The sequence below is a fragment of the Capra hircus genome, chromosome 14 (assembly GCF_001704415.2).
Source record: "Capra hircus breed San Clemente chromosome 14, ASM170441v1, whole genome shotgun sequence".
NCBI lineage: Eukaryota > Metazoa > Chordata > Mammalia > Artiodactyla > Bovidae > Capra > Capra hircus.
Genome location: NC_030821.1, coordinates 72,721,167 through 72,742,011, shown reverse-complemented (window position 1 = coordinate 72,742,011; position 20,845 = coordinate 72,721,167). Strand labels below are relative to the sequence as shown.

The following is a 20,845-nucleotide window of genomic DNA, read 5'->3' as shown; positions in this document are numbered from 1 at the left end:
AGTCGTGTATCCGGCTGGCCGCAAGAACGGCTACTTCGGTTCTCACTGTTCTTGAACTATTCCCTTAATTAGTGTGGATAAGAGTTCTTCACCCTAGAAAATGGAACATCTGCTTCTTTGGGATGTATCCCAAAGGTCACTTTTGAAAAAAATTTATTTTACTGATATGTAGTTAATTTACAATGTTGACTACTATGTACCCCAGTAGATTCAGTTACACAGATACATGCATTTTTTCTTTCTCTTTTTTTTCTCTTTAAGCCATGACACATGGTATGTGGGATTCTTGTTCCCTGACCAGGGATCGAATCCGTGCCTCCTGCATTGGAAGCACAGAGTCTTAACCACTGAAAAGTCCTCATACATTCTTTTTCATAATTTTTTTTTATCATAGGATATTGAATACTTTCTCCTGTGCTATACAGTAAGACCTTGTTGTCTATCCAGCTTATACATGATAGTTTGCCTCTGTTAATCCTTACCCAATGCATTCCTCCCCCACCCTCATCCCCCTTGGTGACTACAAGTCTGTTCTCTGTGTCTGTGAGTTTGTTTCTGTTTCATAGATAAGGCCTTGTGTGTCATACTTTAGATTCCACATATAAGTGATATCACATGGTATTTGCCTTTCTCTTTTTGCAGAGGTTGCTTTTCCAATGAAACCCTGTCTGCAGTTTCTTCTGTAATAGGAAATCACAAGTAGGAAATGTTTATAGGCATTAGGCACCACATTAGGCTCTCTCAGATACCTCAAGCTGTTTAATCCTTGCAGTGTGCTATGGTTATTATCACCGTCCCTGTTTTCACAGAGGAAACTGAGACTCAGATTTAAGGGAACTTGTCTTGGACCCACAGCGAAGAAATGGTCAAGCTGGGATGAGGACTCTGGCTACCTGGCATCTTTTTCTGGTGTCTAGTTAATTGCCCCCTTCTGTGTTCCCACGACCTTCACATTTGCTTCTGTTGTGGGGATTGTTGAGCTTGCCGGGTGGCTAAGAGTCTGCCTGCTAGTGCAGGAGATATGGGCTCCATCCCTGGGTTGGGAAGATCCCCTGGACAAGGGAATGGCAATCCACTCCTGTATTCTTGGCTGGAAAATCCCATGGACAGAGGAGCCTGGTGGGCTACAGTCCATGGGGTCACAGAGTCCAACACCACTGAGGACTGAGCACTGAGGATTGCTACAGTTTTGCCCGTGCTCCCTACACCTGAGCACAATGGGTAGGTTAATACAAGCTTCCTGTTTATTCTCCCCCAGCTGAATGGAAGACCTCTGCAGAACTAGAAGCCTCTGAGCCCCGCTGTCTGTGTTGACTGCCCTCTCTGCCATCTCTGCAGGGCTGTATTAACTGGAACCCTCAAGCCTCTCTCCCTGGAGAAGGCAATGGCACCCCACTCCAGCACTCTTGCCTGGAAAGTCCCATGGACTGAGGAGCCTGGTGGGCTACAGTCCATGGGGTCGCCAAGAGTCGGACACGACTGAGACTTCACTTTTCACTTTAAGCCCCTCTTATCTTCTTTTTCATTTCCGAATCCATCCTCCCTCTCTCAAAGCATAAAATGGATTAAATGAATGTTGGCATCATTTGCACTTGGCGATGAATCAACTGTTTATACTTCACCCCCAAATATGTTTTAGCTGAGAGATTCTCAAATTCTTCTAGCCGTGAGAAATGTTGAAAAGCTGAGTGGGTTCGGGCTTCAGAACACTGGGTGGCGCTGTTCCCCTTCAACTGGGATGCAAATGGCCGACTTGAGATCCCGCTGCTTCACTGTGCTGAGTCCTGAGACTCCTCTGGTATCCTGCATGGTTTGCTCACCTTAGAAGTGCGGACGTTTGGCTGTATTTACCACTTTGTTTTTATCTCTTTGTTTTCCTTTCTTCCTGTGAATTTCTTGATTTTATCGGAAGTGAAAGTGAAAGTGAGGTCGCTCAGTCGTGTCCGACTCTTCGCGACCCCATGGACTGCAGCCTACCAGGCTCCTCCGTCCATGGGATTTTCCAGGCGAGGGTACTGGAGTGGGGTGCCAGATTTTATCAGAAAGTGCCCCTAATGCCTTCCTGATGTGTTTCTCGTGTTCTCTGCTGGCCCTCATTGGTCTACCAGGTGGCTGCCTCTTAATCTTTACATTCTGTTCTTCGCAGCACACTCTTGGACCACAGTGATCATTCGTGATAATGATACACAGGAAATAGAGATGGAAACTGAAGGCCCGTCGGATGCTGTCTAGAGGAACAACTCAAGTCTCAAGAGAGATGATGGTGTAGAACGGGGCATGGAGGTATGAAGAGATTTAATTCTTTCTTTGGTAAGTTTTTGTCTTTTAAGATGCTTTTGTGAGGTTTTCACAGATGAGAATACTGAGATCCAGAGAGGCTTAAGTCCTGACTTAAGACTGTGAAGTTAGGAAGTAGCAAAACTTCTACTGATTTTGTTTCGTGAGGTCTTCCACCATCCATCCATCCATTCATCACTCATTCATTAAAAGATTTAAGTCCTGACTTAAGCTAGTGCAATTAAGGAGCAGGAAAGTTCTGTTAGATGTTAATGAGCTGTTTTCACCATTCAGTCATCCATCCATCTATTGATATTTGTCCAGAATCTACCATGTGTTACTACTATACTGTGCAAGGGTGTACAACGTGGGTGAGTGCTAAGTCGCTTCAGTCATATTGGACTCTGCAACTCCGTGAACAGTAGCCCGCCAGCCTCCTCCGTCCACAGGATTCTCCAGGCAAGAATACTGGAATGGGTATCCATGCCCTCCTCCAGGGGATCTTCCTGACCCAAGGATCGATATATAATAGAGAACAAAAGACCAAGTCCCAGGGAATTTCCATTTTAGTGAGAGGGAGATTAGGGAGAGACAGTAGACAACAGCAACCAGTACACAGTGGGTCGTGGAATGGCAGGGTCTGACTTGTGTGCGTGTGCTCTGCGTGTGCCCTCCTGTGATGCATGCATTATCTGGGCAGGTGGCAAAGAGGTGAGAGTAGGAAAGACACGTATGTGCACCAACAATCATAATATCGGCATTTTTCTTATTGTCCTGACTCATTTTGTTCCACTGCTTTCCTGGCTCCTGCCTAGCCCCTCCCCTCAGAATCAGAGGCAGCTGTGCAGTTGCTAAGCCGTGGAGGGACATCTCTGGAGCTGCAGGCGGGCAGGGAAAGGTGAGACGGGGAGGTAAGACAGAGGTTGGGCAGGGCTGCCCTGCACTAGGTAGGAAACAGCTCTTAGAACCTGGAAATCACAAGTTAAAAGCAGTTTACTGAATGTGCGTTTGCTTCCAGCCTTTTCTCCTCTTTTACGTCAGAATGAAGCAGAAAACAGTTCTTAGAATTGAGGCGTTTGCCAGTGAGTTCTCAGTAAGATTTCAGCATGCCTTCCCGAGAACATGCCTTCCCAGGAACATGCCTTCCTGGGAACATGCCTTCCTGGGAAGATGCCTTCATCGATGACTGCCTTACTGAGTGAGGGAAGTGGGGGCAGAGGGCATGGCTGGCCCAGAAAACAGATACGTGGAAAAAAGTCAGTATCTTTAGAAGACAGGCTGTGGTAGGAGAGAAAACTGGTAGTGCTGGGGCCATGAAATTGTGAAAGCTTTGTGGCCTTTTCAGGCAACACGGAATCCTTGGTTGTTTTTAATTTGGCTGGGGACGTGTTCTACAGAAAAATGATACAGAGTTGTTCTGAAGGGTGAATTGCCACAGAATGAAAAGAAGGGAAATAAGATGGTCCGGATGGAGTGGAGGGGACACATGCTGTAAAACAATTAAATTACCTTTTTTATGTGTATGGGCTTCCCTGGTAGCTCAGCTAGTAAAGAATCCACCTGCAATGCGGGAGACCCCGGTTCAGTCCCTGGGTCGGGAAGATCCTCTGGAGACGGAATAGGCTACCCACTCCAGTTATCATGGGCTTCCCTGGTGGCTCAGCTGGTAAAGGATCTGCCTGCAATGCAGGACACCTGGGTTCGATCTCTGGGTTGGGAAGATCCCCTGGAGATCATTTTTTATGTGTATAGTGAGAATACTTAAAGATCTACTCTTTTAGCAAATTGCAAGTATACAACACAGTATTATTAGCTATGATAGTATCACTAGGATATATTAACATGCTGTGCATTGGAGTCCCAGAACTTACTCATCCTAAAACTATGTGAGGTGATATATGTGTTAGTTCACTTGATTGTGATCATTTTATAAAGTATAAGCATGTGAATGTGCTAACACATACAATTTTTATTTGTCAAGTACACCTTGATAAAGCTGGAAAAGAGGGTTATTGAGAAGCATGTTTAGAGACTTCCCTGGTGGTCCAGCGGCTAAAACTCCAAGTTCCCAGTGCAGAGGGCCTTAGCCTGATCCCTGGTCAGGGAACTAGATCCCCCATGCCACAACTAAGACCAGGCACAGCCAAATAAATGAATGAATAAATATCTGAAAAAGGCATGGCTAGCAGGATTTTACCACTGATGAGATGACTAGCTCTTATTTATTAAGGAATTACCTGTGCCCTGGCTTAGAGTGCCTTCCCTGTGCGAACTTGTCATCCCTAGAACAATCCAGTAAAATAGCCACTCTTATAATCCCCACTTAAAGATGTGGAAGAAGAGTTTCAGGAAAGTGAAATGAGTTGTCCGTGGATTTACAGCGGCAGCATGGAGCAGCTGAGACTCAAGCCCATAGTGTTGTGCGTGCATGCTCAGTTGCTTCAGTCGTGTCTGACCCTTTGTGACCCCATGGACTGCAGCCCACCAGACTCCTCTGTCCATGGAATTCTCCAGACAACGATACTGGAGTGGGTTGCCGTACCCTCCTCCAGGGGATCTTCCCAACCCAGGGATCGGACCCGAATCTCCTGCATCTTCTGTGTTCCCAGGCAGATTCTTTACCCACTGAGCTACCTGGGAAGCTCTATAAACTGGGTCCAAAGCTTCTTATCTGGCTGCTTCCGCTCTTTTGTCCCCTACAGTAGTAGATGTGGGGGGAAGGAGAGAGAGGGGTGGGAAGGACTCCCAGATTCCCGATGTGGGACAGAAGGCCCACTGGTAGACCTAGTTCTAGATTACTGGGGCAATCATGTGCCATTCTATACTTTTCTAAACATTCTATGCATTCTATCCCAGTTGAGAACTACAATATAACAGTATTAACATACAAAGGACCTGGACTTTCCCGCCCACACCCAGGATAACTGCCATCAGTTATCTCCAGCCCCTATCTCACACCCTGTGGGCAGTTCTGCTTCCCTCCATGCCCACCAATTTCAGCTGATTTCTAGAGGTCTGTAATCGGCCCAATCACTCCTGCCTCTGAGGTTTTGTTCCTGGAAGACTCCTGGCCTCTGAACTAGAGTTTTCCTTTCTGTGTTTGTCCTGTTACTCTCTGCCTGTGCTGACTTGGATCTCCCAGGTGTGTATCTGGCCACATTGTTTCACTGGTGGACTTTGAAAGCTGAAGGCTGCTCCAGTTACTATTTGCTGTTGTTGTTCAGTTGCTAAGTTGTGTCTGACTCTTTGTGACCCCATGGACTGTAGCACGACAGCCTCCTCTGTCCTCCACTATCTCCAGGTGTTTGCTCAAATTCACGTCCATTGAGTCGGTGATCCTATCTAACCACCTCATCCTCTGTTGCCCTCTTCTCCTCTTGCCTTCAGTCTTTCCCAGCATCAGGGTCTTTTCCAAGGAGTCGGCTGTTTGCATCATGTGGCCAAATTATTGGAGCTCCAGCTTCAGCATCAGTCCTTCCAATGAATATTCAGGGTTGATTTCCTTTAGGATTGACTGGTTTGATATCTTTGCAGTCCAAGGGACTCTCCAGACTCAATCTTTTTTTTTTTTAATCCACCAAAGAGAGGGCTGTAGTTCAGTGATGCCGTCAATAGGACATTTAATTTTATGTGCCCCCGGCTTTTTAAAAAAGTCTTTTGACTTCTCTACTTCCAGGCATTTCTCACTGGACACTTCTCTCCCCAGGCTGCTTCCTGCCTCATTGATAGTCCTATTATCCAAAAATTCCTATTTACTTTCATTCATGCGTCCGTGAGTTCATTCTCACATTCGGCAAGTGTGCCAGGTGCAATTTCAAGTTCTTAGGATACATCAGTGAATAAATTACTCTAAAATTATTTTACTTTAGGAGCTTATATTCCAAGAAGATGGAAACAAAATGAACAATAAAGATAATAAGTGCTCAGTTGTTCACTCATCTCCAAACCTTTGTGACCCCATGGCATGTGGAATCTTAGCTCCCCGGCCAGAGATTCAACGTGCATTTCCTACATTGGAAGGCAAAGTCTTAACCACTGGACCACTAGGGAAATCCCAGGTATATAATATTTAAAAAAGAACAAGGATGTTATGGTAGCTGGAAAAGAGAGAGCAAACAAGACCAGGGAAATAACAGAGGCCCAGATCATGGAAGGCCTTGTAGAGGCTGCTACAAGAAATTAGGAGGAACTCTAGGGACTTCCCTGGTGTTTCAGCAGTGAAGACTCTGCACTTCCAAAGCAGGGGTGTGGTTTCAACCCCTGGTCAGGAAACTAACATTCCACATGTCATGAAAGTGAAGTGAAAGTCACTCAGTCATATCCGACTCTTTGCAACCCCATGGACAATACAGTCCATGGAATTCTCCAGGCCAGAATAACTGGAATGGGTAGCTTTTCCCTTCTTCAGGGGATCTTCCCAACCTTGTGATCAAACCCAGGTCTCCCGCATTGTGGGTAGATTCTTTACCAGCAGAGCCACAAGGGAAACCCAAGAATACTGGATTGGGTAGCCTATCCCTTCTCCAGAAGATCTTCCCAACCAGGAATCAAACTGGGGTCTGCTGCACTGCAGGAGGATTCTTTACCAACAAGCACATGTCATTCAGTTCAGTTTAGTTCAGTCGCTCAGTCATGTCTAACTCTTTGTGACCCCATGGACTGCAGCACGCCAGGCCTCCCTGTCCATCACTAACTCCTGGAGTTTACTCAAACTCATGTCCATTGAGTTGGTGATGCCATCCAACCATCTTATCCTCTGTCATCCCCTTCTTCTCCCATCTTCAGTCTTTCCCAGCATCAGGGTCTTTTCAGATGAGTCAGTTCTTCTCATCAGGTGGCCAAAGTATTGGAGTTTCAGCCTCAACATCAGTCCTTCCAATGAATCTTCAGGGCTGATTTCCTTTAGGATGGACTGGTTGGATCTCCTTGCTGTCCAAAGGACTCTCAAGAATCTTCTCCAACACCGCAGTTCAAAAGCATCAATTCTTTGGCGCTCAGCTTTCTTTATGGTCCAGCTCTCACATCCATACATGACCACTGGAAAAACCATAGCTTTGACTAGATGGACCTTTGTTGGCAAAGTAATGTCTCTGCTTTTTAATATGCTGTCTAGGTTGGTCATAAGTTTTCTTCCAAGGAGTAAGCATCTTAATTTCATGGCTACAGCCACTATCTGCAGTGATTTTGGAGCCCAGAAAAATAAAGTCTGTCACTGTTTCTACTGTTTCCCCATTTATTTGCCATGAAGTGATGGGACCAGATGCCATGATCTTCGTTTTCTGAATGTTGAGCTTTAAGCCAACATTTTCACTCTTCTCTTTCACTTTCATCAAGAGGCTCTTTAGTTCTTCTTCACTTTTTGCCATAAGGGTGGTGTCATCTGCGTATATCTGAGGTTATTGACATTTCTCCAGGCCATCTTGATTCCAGCTTGTGCTTCATCCAGCCCAGCATTTCTCATGATGTACTCTGCATATAAGTTAAATAAGCAGGGTGACAATATACAGCCTTGATGTACTCCTTTCCCGATTTGGAAGCAGTCTGTTTTTCCATGTCCAGTTCTAACTGTTGCTTCCTGACCTACATACAGATTTCTCAAGAGGCAGATCAGGTGGTCTGGTATTTCCATCTCTTTCAGAATTGTCCACAGTTTGTGGTGATCCACACAGTCAAAGGCTTTGGTATAGTCAATAAACCAGAAATAGATATTTTCCTGGAACTCTCTTTTTTTTTGATGATCCAAAGGATGTTGGCAATTTGATCTCTGGTTCCTCTGCCTTTTCTAAAACCAGCTTGAACATCTGGAAGTTCATGGTTCACGTAGTATTGAAGCCTGGTTTGGAGAATTTTGAGCATTACTTTACTAGCATGTGAGGTGAGTGCAACTGTGCAGTAGTTTGAGCATTCTTTGGCATTGCCTTTCTTTGGGATTGGAATGAAAACTGACCTTTTTCAGTCCTGTGGCCACTGCTGGATTTTCCAGATTTGCTTGCATATTGAGTGCAGCATTTTGAGATCATGATCTTTTAGGATTTGAAATAGCTCAGCTGGAATTCCATCACCTCCACTAGGCTTTGTTTGTAATAATGCTTCCTAAAGCCCACTTGACTTCGCATTCCAGGATATCTGGCTCCAGGTGAGTGATCACACCATCGTGATTATCCAGGTCATGAAGATCCTTTTTGTACAGTTCTTTTGTGTATTCTTGCCGCCTCTTCTTAATATCTTCTGCTTCTGTTAGGGCTCTACCATTTTTGTCCTTTATTGAGCCCATGTTTGCCTGAAATGTTCCCTTGGTATCTCTAATGTTCTTGAAGAGATCTCTAGTCTTTCCCAATCTATTGTTTTCCTCTATTTCTTTGCACTGATCACTGATTTTGAACAGAGTTGAGATTTAATACCTTAATATTTAAAAACATCTTTCTGGATCTTGAGAACAGACTGTAGGGAGAAAAATATAGCAGAAGATGAGTTAGGAGGCTACTATTGCCATCTGGGTAGCTATGGTCTAAAACATATGATGCTCTTTCTAATCTCATGGCCTCCTGTGGGTAACAAGTAAAGAGAGAGGCCAGATCAGATGTACTCTCTCCAGTGCTTCTGGAGCTGGGGTAGAAGTGAAGTTCTCAGTGTCAGCCAATGGACTTAGATGAGAAAGTTGGCTGGCAGGTGTTCAGTGTCTTCCTGCCTAAGAATGGAAGACACTGAGCACTCTTCTTTTATTTCCAGGTTGCATACATGTTGGTTTTGATGCCATATTGGTGCCTAGCCCGGGCTTCCCAGGTGGTGATAGTGGTAAAGGACACGCCTGCCAATGCAGGAGACATAAGAGACTCAGGTGGGATCCCTGGGCTGGGAAGATCCCCTGGAGAAGGGAACGGCAACCCACTCCAGTGTTCTTGCCTGGAGAATCTCTTGAACAGAAGGGCCTGTGGGCTAAGGTCCATAGGGTCACAAAGAGTCAGACATGACTGAAGCAGCTTAGCATGCATGCATGCATGGCGCCTAGCCCACCTCCCATGAAGTCCTCCTTGTTCTTACTGTTGCCCCTGCTAACCAGCCACAAGCACATGTCAGTTACCAAGTCCTGACTATATGATAGGTAATCATAGTCCCAGAAGATAAGATTGCCCAGAGAAATGCCCACAGGACACTGGATAGATGGCTACTCCTTCCAGTCCTAGACCAAGCAGCATAAACCTGCAACGTTTTCCCTCTTCCAGAAATGATCATGTGTATATATCTTATTTGACTCCAGTAAGAAAGTGACTTGTATTACCTGTTTGTCAAAACAATAGTATCAATGATTATATTATCAAAGGGTGGAAGGTGAGGGCAGAAAAAAGAATATTGGGACTCAAAATTCCTACACAAAATGACCACCATAAGTTGAGTTTTGAAGCACTCTTAAGGCAGCACTGTAGGAGTATTTCTTGAAATATAATGCCTTTCTACAAGCTATTCGATTGCTTTATATTTCCGTATAAAATGTAATGCTTCATAAGAAGATGTTTTGCAATTTTTAAATGGGTCTTAAAGTAAAGACATATGGCTATACAGAATGCAGCTAGGCAGTGAAATGGTAAATGTAAAAAAATGTAGAATTAGCTCAAAAGTCTCTGAAGCTTTGCAAGAATCTGATGTAATGAACCAAAATGACCTTCTTCATTTTCTATCATTTCTCCCAAGATGCTAGTGCTTTAGATCTATGTGTAAATGTTACGTGGGCTCTGTCATTAAGTAGATATTTGCTCACAGATGATAAAAAAGGTATATTTTTCTCCCAAATTTAATTTGATTCAGTTGCAACCATGGTCAATGAGGAACAGTCCTCGGAGATGGATGTTGTCAAGCGCTCTTAGGAATCTGACATCTTATTATATGGAAAAAATTGCTAACAGTCTTGTAAGTACAGATTCAAAAGGGAAAATATGAAAGGCCATTTCTTAGCCTACAGCATTTGTTAGTAAAACTCAGAAACTCTTAGAGCTTAGAAAGTTTCATACTCCATTTTCTAGTTTCCTCCAGTATTAGATAGTTTTCAAGATCTCTTTCAGATGGTTAGCTCATACACACAAAGACTGAAGCGCAAAGCTTGCAGGTTTGTCATTCACTATTCTCCATGCCTGTGATGGTGCGTCCACTCTGATTTTATCACATGGAAGTGGCCTTGTATTCCATATAAAGATACAATGCAGCAATAACTCTGTGTTTTCTCTTTGCTCCCTTATGTCAGTAATCAATTTTATGAAAGGCAGTGGTCAGACCTAGTTTTTCCTTCTTCCTTAATGTGTCCAAAATAGTGCTTATGTTGATGCTTTTGAACTGTGGTACTGGAGAAGACTCTTGAGAGTCCCTTAGACTGCAAGGAGATCAAACCAGTCAATCCTAAAGGAAATCAACCCTGAATATTCATTGGAAGGACTGATGCTGAAGCTAAAGCTCCAAAACTTCGGCTACCTGATCAAAGAGCTGACTCATTGGAAAAGACCCTGATGCTGGGAGAGATTGAGGGCAGGAGGAGAAGAGGATGAGAGAGGATGAGATGGTTGTATGGCATCACTGACTCAATGGACATGAGTTTGAGCAATCACTGGGAGATAATGAAGAACAGGGAAGCCTTCAGTCCATGGCGTCACAGAGTCAGACACAACTTATCAACTGGACAACAGCAAATTTAACCTAAACTGTTTCACCTATTTCTTGGGCAACAAGGAAGACCACAGTCTGCCTTTGGTATCCACAGTTTCCTCATCTGTGGATTAAAACAGGTGACAATGATCCCAGAAACAGAACACTTTAATTTTTTTTAATTTTTATTTTTACTTTATTTTACTTTACAATACTGTATTGGTTTTGCCATACATTGACATGAATCCACCACGGGTGTACATGAGTTCCCAATCCTGAACCCCCCTCTCCACCTCCCACCCCACATCATCTCTCTGGATCATCCCTGTGCACCAGCGCCAAGCATCCTGTATCCTGCATCAAACATAGACTGGCGATTCGTTTCTTACATGATAGTATACATGTTTCAGTGCCATTCTCCCAAATCATCCCACCCTCTCCCTCTCCCTCAGAGTCCAAAAGTCCGTTCTATACATCTGTGTCTCTTTTGCTGTCTCGCATACAGGGTTATCATTACCATCTTTCTAAATTCCATACAAATGTGTTAGTATACTGTATTGGTGTTTTTCTTTCTGGCTTACTTCACTCTGTATAGTCGGCTCCGGTTTCATCCATCTCATCAGAACTGACTCAAATGTATTCTTTTTGATGGCTGAGTAATCTGTGAACAGGGCAATGTACAGAAATAGGAGACTAGGAAGACACAACTTAGAACTGTAGCTGCTAGTTCTCTGCTTTTTTTTAATGTGAAGAGGACATCAGCTTGATCTCAAACTATACTAATTCTATGATGCAGATTTATATGGGCATGTCTGAAGGCCATTTGAATGGACCCATGAGCCTTGTACTGTCAAAACAGACTAGAGGTCTCTTAGGGCCAACATCATTCTAAGCAAAGACAGAGTTTGAACAAAGGATTTTGCCTGGAATAAATGGTTCATAAAGAAGTTCAAGGTCATTCTGAATAGTGCCCATGTCTGCCACTCACCCTGTCCATGGCCTCACTGCCACACTCTTACCTGACCCTAGGGGGAAAGGAATGGAGGATAAAACCTGCAAGAGTCGTTTTAGCCCAAACATCATGAAATGTGGAGTCTCTAAGGCTTGGTGGCTGCTGTGACAGAACTGCACAGGAGCTGGGCATTTTCACAAGCACGGTGCAGACTCAGCCACCTGGGACCTGCTGAATTAGCTTTCCTCTTAGATGGAAGAGTGGTCCCTCATGCCACTCTTTAGTGGGTGTTAGCAGAACCACAGAGGACGTGGGGCAGCTTCATGATGGTTTCATGACCAGCAGCAACAGGACACATCAGAGCAGGAGGGGCGGAAGGTGGTGGGTCCTCATGGCAACCCAGAGGATGCGTCTGCAAACACCTGAGACTTCTTAAGTGATGCTCAGGAGTACTGGGTGGGGAGGAATTTGAATCAGATGGGAGTCTCATAAGAGTTTGTGGAGCAGAAATATTCTACTAGTGTTAGGATGACCATGATTTAATCACGGTGTTAGTGTGGCCTGGGAAAATCTTGGTACATTTTAAGTGGGAAGCATTCTAATAGGCATGGTTCAGTTTCCCTAAGGTCCAGCTGGGACAGCCACTAGCAATGACTGTAAATGATTCATGAAGATTGGGAAAAGTGGTCAACGTGATCAAAAGGAGCAATTGAAAGTTCATTCTCATGAAAGGAGAGCCAGGACAGTGTGGCCTAATATGGATCCATCAGCTTGTCATGCTGGGAAACAAACAAACAAACTGAATATCTCACCAGAAATCAATGTCTAAGCAGCCATAAAAGCACAAGGTTTTGGGTGAAAAACAGCAGGCCTTTGTAGAGAATCGATATCATCAAAGTACTCTATTTTCTTTCTGTGACAGAGTGATAGAGGAATTGAAACTCAGTGTATTTTGATTTAGCTAAGGCTTTGATTTTTCTTGATAAGAATTTCTCTTCAACAGGAGGACCATTCTAACAGATATTTTTAGAAGCCCTAGTGCATATGCTAGGTAATAGGTATGTAGTCCGGTAACCAGTCACCACTCTTGTGGCAGCAGAGAGCTTCATGGGCAGGTAACTAAAAATCAAGGTAAACAGGCTTTAATTCAATTATATGCAAAGTACTATAGTAGCACAACTCTATTTTTTAACCTTTTATTTTATATTGGGATATAGCTGATTAACAATGTTGTGATAGTTTCAGGTGGACAGCAAAGGGATTCAGCCTTACAATTCTCCCCCAAACTTGCCTCCCAAACAGGCTGCTATGTAACATTGAGCAGAGTTCCCTGTACAGTAGCACACATCTAGGTTTCTAGAACTTTCTGAAATGGTCTAGGAAAGTGCCTTCAAATAAGGAGAAGTTTGAATAATTGTTAGCCGTTTGATCAGAGAGCAAGAGATAAGGACTTGAAAGTTAGGAGAGAAAATAAACTAGTTAAATTTGGTAAACCAGGCAGTCTACTGACTAGTAAAAAGAATTGCCCACAAATAGCTTCCCAACCCAAACTTGTTAATGCTGACCCAAGACATAGGCAATGGAGAAGAATCCAAGTGTCTCTGTGAACTTGGGACCAAATACGTTAGCCCCGAATGTATTATTTATCTGGACAAAAAGAACATTGCTTTGTAATGTTAATCTTATAAGAAATAGGAATATCAAATATAAGAATCTTTAGTAAAACATAGGAATGTCAGAACATCTAAGGAACTGCTTTGATCAGTTTCCCTTCATGTTTATCCCTCTTCCATTTCCAAAGCAGAATATCAATATCACCACAATGTTTAGGACTTGAGCTTGGGTCCAATCTATATAGGTGACATCTCTTGACAGCATTAAGAATGAGTCAGGTATCAAAGGATGCTGACAACATTGGTGGCTAAGATCCAAATCTGATAACAAAGAAAAACACGAAGAGAGAAAAGCACTAAGTTGCTAGCAGAATTGGGGGCCTGGACATCTCTTTCAGGCTTAGTAAGAAGTAGCTCATACAACAGGTAAATTAACTATAAAAAAGAAGAAAAATAAGAGGTTGCTCAACCGGACCTGCCACACCTGCCGTTGTCTTTGCCACTCCCACCATTTTCCCACTTTATAAATAAAAATGGGGGGTAAGAGGAAGGAGCCCTCAGCATCTTTAAGAAGACAATGCTAAAGGTGAATCAAGTTTTGCTTTGAAAGGACTGGAATGTTGGCACCCCACCCCTTCTCCCTGCTCCTAGTGGTACAGGGCTCTGGAGGATCTTCATAGAAGCAGAGATGTTGGCAAGGGAGGAAGAGCCTGGCATCTTTTGCCCTGGTTGGCTATCTTCTTAAGCAGTGGGCCTGTTGATCTGGCCTGAGTCTATGAGACCAGATGAAAGAGAGCAGGAAAGAACTTCTAGGCTAGGTGATACAGGGTTGATGATACAGCTGACTTATCCTCCTACTGTTTGGCTTTGAAAGATATGTGAGTTTCCTTTGCACAGAGCCAGACTACCACTGCCCCATCTGATGCTTCATCAGGTAGGCAGGAGGATGCCAACAGTAAGAGGCTTCAAGGTGTCCACTGGGGTTGAGAACTGAGGAGGAGGGGTGTGGGCAGTGATGGGAGAAAAGAAAACTCACCTTTCTATCCAACCAAGTGGGGACTGTCACTGCAACAATTGCATGGGATGCCAATAGGGGCTTTGGGTGGAGCCAGCCATTCCTAAAATGTATTCCGAATTCACAGTTAATGAAGTGCTTTCAACAGCAGCTGTGTCAACGGAAAAAAAGAGCACAACCTAAAAGTTGAGAGTTGTTTCACTCGATGGACAAAACTGCGAACTTAGGCCCGGGACACAGCATCTCAGAGAGCGCCGAGGGACTGCTTCTAAGAGGAGCCTGCGTATGTAGGAGCTTTGGCAACAAAGATGGGGGAGTCAGAGCATCAGAAGATTACTGTTAGTTAAAAGAAAACCAGATATCTCAGGCTAATGAACGTAGTACTTTTCTAGGTAGGAGAAGAAGGAAAAGGTCTGGGCTCACTGGAATCATTTCTTTGATTGTACCTTAGCTCTCTAGAGCCAGTATCCTGCTTTTCTCCATCCTGAGTCCCCTCAGGGTGCACAGTTTGGGGCAGCCACAATGCCTTGATGGCTGAAACATTCTTTGTTTGGGGCTTCCCTCATAGCAGTTGATAAAGAATCCACCTGCAATGCAGGAGACCCCAGTTTGATTCCTGGGTTGGGAAGATCCACTGGAGAAGGGATAGGCTACCCACTCCAGCATTCTTGGGCTTCTCTGGCTGGTAAGGAATCCGCTGAAACATCCTTTGTTTACTGATGTGGCAGCAACATTCTCATTAAAAACTATAACTCAAGTATCAGATGTGTATGCTCCATATTGTATAAAGTACCTCTGATTTTCACAGCAGCCCTTCATGGGACTTCAATCATGCATTTTCCAGATGCCAGAACCAGTCTGAGAGGTAGTCAGAGATGTGACCACTTCACACTGATAACAAAAGAACCAAGCTAGGATCTAAATCCTGGCCAAGGCTGTCCGACTTCAAGCGCATGTTTTTCTTGTAAGCTTCTCATTGACCGTGTGAAGTAAGCAATGTTTTATCTGCATTTAATGGCTGAAGGAATGGAGGCTAATAAAATGATGAGAGTTGGGAACGGCGAGGACTAAGGCTTGAGAAATTTTACTAAGCCAAATTCCCAGAATGTCTCATCTCTCCTGCCTACCCAAGTCATGCCAAGAACAATTTTATTCTTTCCAATTAATATCGAACTGGGTGCTAAATAAATGCTCAATATTGACTCAGTGACTCACTGACTGGCTATACTACCAAGGGAGAATGAGAATTCTTTTCTGGAGGCTTATGGAAAAGAACAGATGAGGATCTTTCTGGTTTACTGTTTGATTTGGGAGATGACAAAATGATCTCTTGTGTCCCTTCTTCAGCCCCCAGACTTGATGATTCAGAACGGTTTCAGGGAAGCATGATTCCTTTTTAGCCAATTTCTTTAATTAGCAATTCTGCAAGCCTTCTGTGTATCACCCCCAAATTATGACTTTTTACCAGGGAGCTTCAGACTACAAAGTTCCTTCAGAAACTTTATAGATTTTTTTAAAATTAAATCTTTACAGAATTTTTTTGGGGGTTCACACACACGCAAACAAGCAGTGAAGTACCATTTGTCTTCTATTTTTCATCTTTACCAAGCACTAAAATGGAAAGAAAAATATTTTATGAACGTAATAAGCTTTCCTGGGGCTCTTGCTAAGGGATTTATTTTCTATTGTTTCAGAGAAAAAGCACATTCCTTCTAATATAACTGCCTATTTGACTGCTCATTCCAAAGCCATATCTGGGGCTTTTATTTTACCTTCACCAAGAACTTGAGAGAAATGTACATTTCATGAATCTCTGTGTCTCCTGGCTGCTAGAAATCTCGTCTCCCCAGGCAAAGAGGTAGCAGACATTTTCCTCTGCCTGGTGTCCAGATGGATAGGAACCACAGTCTGGCGCTTTGACTCAGAGTGACTATGTTCATTCTCAGGACCATGGAATTAGATACTCCTTGCTGAATCCTGGATGCCAGATTCAGAGGTAAAAACTTCTGAGACATACTTCAGGAGCTTTTGGAGAGAGGCTACCCAATTCTGTTTTTCTAATTCAAGTACAAGACTTTACCACTCAACCTGTTTTGGGCCAGATCTGGGGTCCCACGCTGTGTTAAGGTTCCTGCAGCTGCCATCACAAGTTACCACGGGCTGCGTGGTTTAAAACAAGAGAAATATATTCCATCACAGTTCTGGAGGCCAGAACTCCAGAATCAAGGGGTCAGCAGGCCAGCCTCCCTCCAAAGTCTCTACGGAAAAGTCCCTCCTTGCTTCTTCCAGCCTCTTTGGTCCCAGGTGTTCCTTCCCTTGGGACAGCATCCCTCTAATGTCTTCTTCTATCTTCACATGGCCTCCCTCTGCCCCTCGGTGTCTTCTCCCCCGCTGTCTCTTCTAAGGACGCTTGTCATTGGATTTAGGCCCTGCCTGGGTAGCCTAGGAAGAGCTCGTCTCAAGGTTCTTTCTAATCATTCATTCATTTCTGACGGTGCCGGGTCCTCATTGCTGCGTGAGCTTTCTCTAGTTGCTGCAAGTGAGGGACTGTTCTCTAGTGGCGGTGCTCAGGCTTCTCAGCGCGGTGGCTTCTCGTTGCAGAGCACGGGCTTTAGGGCCACGGGCTTCAGCAGTTGTGGCTCCCGGGCTATAGAGCGTGGGCCCAATAGTTGTGACCCACAAGCTTAGTTGCTCCGAGGCGTGTGAGGTCTTCCGGGACCAGGGATTGGACTTAACCTGTGGGATCAACCAGGGATCTCCTGCGTTGGCAGGCGGATTCTTCACCACTGAGCCAGTAGGAAAGCCCTCAAGATTCTTAACATAATTACATCTATAAAGACCCTTTCCCCAAATAAAGTCACATTTGCAGTCACCAGGGCAAGGACATATCAGTTTTGGGGCCACCATTCAGCCCACAGTTTTAAATGAAAAAGATAAATATAAGAGTCAGATTAGATAAAGTCTCCAGAGAAACAAGATTAGAATTGTATACTGATCAGGGAAGAAAGAGTCTTCTCAGGAAGTGAAGTGAAGTGAAATGCAGTGAAGTCGTTCAGTCGTGTCCCACTCTTTGCGACCCCATGGACTGTAGCCTACCAGGCTCCTCAGTCCATGGAATTTTCCAGGCAAGAGTACTGGAGTGCATTGCCACCTGTTATCTGGTCCTGAATCTTCATCTTAGAGATGATCCTGTCTTTGGAGATCAGGCTTCCGGTGAGGATTTGGCCTGAAAATCTTGATCCAGTAGTAACCTCTCCAGGTATTTTCTTCTCTTTAGTGATTTGAGGTTATCATGTTTCCTGGAGGATCAAAGCAACACATCTGTAAGTCAGAAACTTAGTTTTAAATCTTCTTAACTCTGGGGTTTGTGGCTCTGGACCTAAGAACATTCACTGGCTGGTAAAATAATATTCTTTAGGTAAATTATGCATGGTGTTGTAACACTGCTCAAAAGAGACTGCTATTGCATTCCTGTAGCTATTATGTTGCCAAAATGTCACTTAAACTGCATTCCTAAAGAAATGCATGAGATTATTTCATCATAAATAAGACAAACTGTATGAAGCACGCATATGAAAATTATAGAAAGAGTATATGGAACAATATTTGGGACTATAATTCAGAAAATAAAACTTATACAACCCTTGGACTTCCCTGGTGGCACAGGGAACAGGAATCTCCCTGCCAATGCAGCGGACAGGGCATGGTTTCAATCCCTGGTCCAGGAAGATTCCACATGCGGAGCGCAACTCAACCCCTGTGACACAACTACTGAAGCCCTTGCTCTGCAAGGAGAGAGGCCATTGCAACGAGAATCCCAGGCACTGCAACGAAGACCCGGTACAGCCAAAAATAAATGATTTTTTTTAAAGCCTAGAATGAAGAAAAGGTTATATGACCCTAAATATTTGACAAGATGATGTTCTATCCCTTGCCCAGTGAATTGGAACTTAGCCAAGCTCCTGCTGTGCCTAATGAGGACAGGGTACTTCACATGGAACAGAAGGTGGGTGGGGCTTTCTGAGAAATGGAAGGGTAACCAGAGTTTCTGGGAAGCTTGTGCAGGACAACCACACACTCAGAGGGAGAGCTCTGTATTTGCTAAATAACTCTTGTGGTGACAGGAGGCAAGAGGTGATGAGAATCTAAGTCTGAAACAATGAGGAAGCATTTCAGTTTGGCAGCATCTCATTACTTTGAGTCGAATTCTTTGACCTCTTTGGCTTGCCAGCATACTCAGGTCACAAAGCTGTTAATTCTGTTATTTCAGGTATCCATACCACCCTGACCAGCTGGCACTAAACTAATAAAGAAAATAGGCATATTTCTAATAATAATAGCACACTCTCTTTGTTTCTCCCTTTCTCATTCCTTCTCCAACTTTTTTCCTTTCCTCTTTCTCTCCTTACTTTCTTTTTGTCTATCTCTCTTTCAACGTTTAGAAGTCCTTTCTGATCCATCATTTCAAATCACCTTCAATAAACTCAGGTCAGTAGGGCAGATATTATTATTCCCCGACTGGGCAAGAGAGACTGGACTTCTGTCCAAAGTCTCAGAGATGACTGTGGCAGTCTGCACAAGGACCAGGTCAGCTAACTTTTGGCTGCTATTGAAAGTAGTAAAATGTAATGGGAAAATACAAACAAACCAAAGCAAATCGAAAACTGGGAGCCAAGAAACAGAGAGTCTAGTTCTGGTTGAGGTGCTAACTTGCTGTGTGACCCTGGGCAGGCCGCAGCACCTCTCTGAGTCAGCTATTTCGCACCTGCCTTTTGAAGGAACTGCAGCAGATAAACCGTGAGTCTCTTCTCTCTCGGTAGAACCTCTGCGGGGGGCTGAGGATAGACTCAGCCTTTCTCTGTATTCTTTCCCCTTTTCTCAAAGTACGCCTGAGATCCTGACCTTTCTGCAGGGCTCCAGACATGCCTTCCTGGGTGGGTTTGATGGTCCTTGGTCCCTCATCCAGCAGCTGGCCTGTGCTTGTACTGTTTTTTGCAACCTGGTGATTTTTCCTCTTAAATTTAGGGTTGGCATTTCTCGCATGTGAAGTCTGAACTCCACAGGGTATTATTTTTAGACCGATCATTTTAGGAGAAGGCAAAAACCCTGCTCTCTTTGCAATGGATTTCATGAGTCCACAGGAGTATAGAAACAAAAAGCCCTAAAACATAATTCCACCCTTGAGTGATTTAATAGTTTCTTGGCTCAGCAGGTACCTTATTTTGATATACTGGGAGGAAAAATTCCTTTTTTTAAATAACAAAAGTAATAATTCTTTATTATAAAAAAATAGGAAAGACAGAAAAGCACAAGGAAGAAAATGGAAACATATGTAACACCACCTTCTGGAGATAACCAGACTTGAGTCATTGGTATGTATCCTTTCTGCCTTTTTGATGTATGTGTACATATATATTACTCTTTGAGAAAACTGAAGACATGCTGTATATATTATTTGATAATACTTTTATATTAAAATTATATCAACCTTTAAAAAATTACTGTATAATATTTAGTACCTGGATAAACTGAAATTTGAATTAATTCAGTACATTAATGCTAAAACATTATTTTTAAAGAATGGCAAACATTAATAGCAAACATTAATATCTAAAAATATATTTTCTACTCTCTCCCAATGACCATGTGCAGAGATTATACTTTTGAATTCAACAAATCCTGTGTCTTATTCTTCCCTTTTAGGTCTATGGAAACTTATAGTTCCCAGTTCCCCTTAGGATTAGACGAGGCCACGGAGCTAGTTCTGGACGAAAATGTGAGTGGAAGTAAAAACACACACCTTTGAGATTTTCCCATCTTTGTTTTCTTGCCATGAAGACCATGGAGACCTTGTTTTGGGATGGTGAAGACACAAGAGGAAGCATCCTCGATCCCTGAGTCACAACACAGAGGGGCTATCTGGAGAGGTTACCCGACCTACAGATAATCCTGGGTGAAAGAGAAATAAACTAAGAGCGGTTAATATTCCAGATTTTGGATTGTTTGTTAAAGGGCTTGCCTATCCTCACTGACATAGATCCTGTGTAGAAATGATCTAAGATGATTCTTCTCTGATGTTCTTTCTTCTCTGTAGAGCAATTTATCGATTATCATTCAGCACTTTGACTGACTGAGGATCTTACGTGTACACAGAGTATCGGCACTTAAAATGACATAAAACGGAGAGACATACTACTACTCCCCCATACATAGTCAAATGAGGATGGCATAGATTGCAAACATTAAAACTGTGAAAGTACTCTAGATGAGGATGTACAATTTCTTAACAGAATCACAGAAACTAGGGTAACTTTGGGGAAAGGTCCCAAGAATTTCAAACCTTGGCTCAGAGGTGAC

General features: G+C 43.5%; 1 long non-coding RNA gene across 1 annotated transcript; it reads left to right on the top strand.

Annotated features, from left to right (window-relative positions):
• On the top strand, nt 1,753-20,461 carry LOC106502825. The gene is made up of 4 exons (XR_001296477.2): nt 1,753-1,843; nt 2,147-2,310; nt 19,782-19,860; nt 20,192-20,461. It is a non-coding gene; the product is annotated as an uncharacterized LOC106502825 (long non-coding RNA).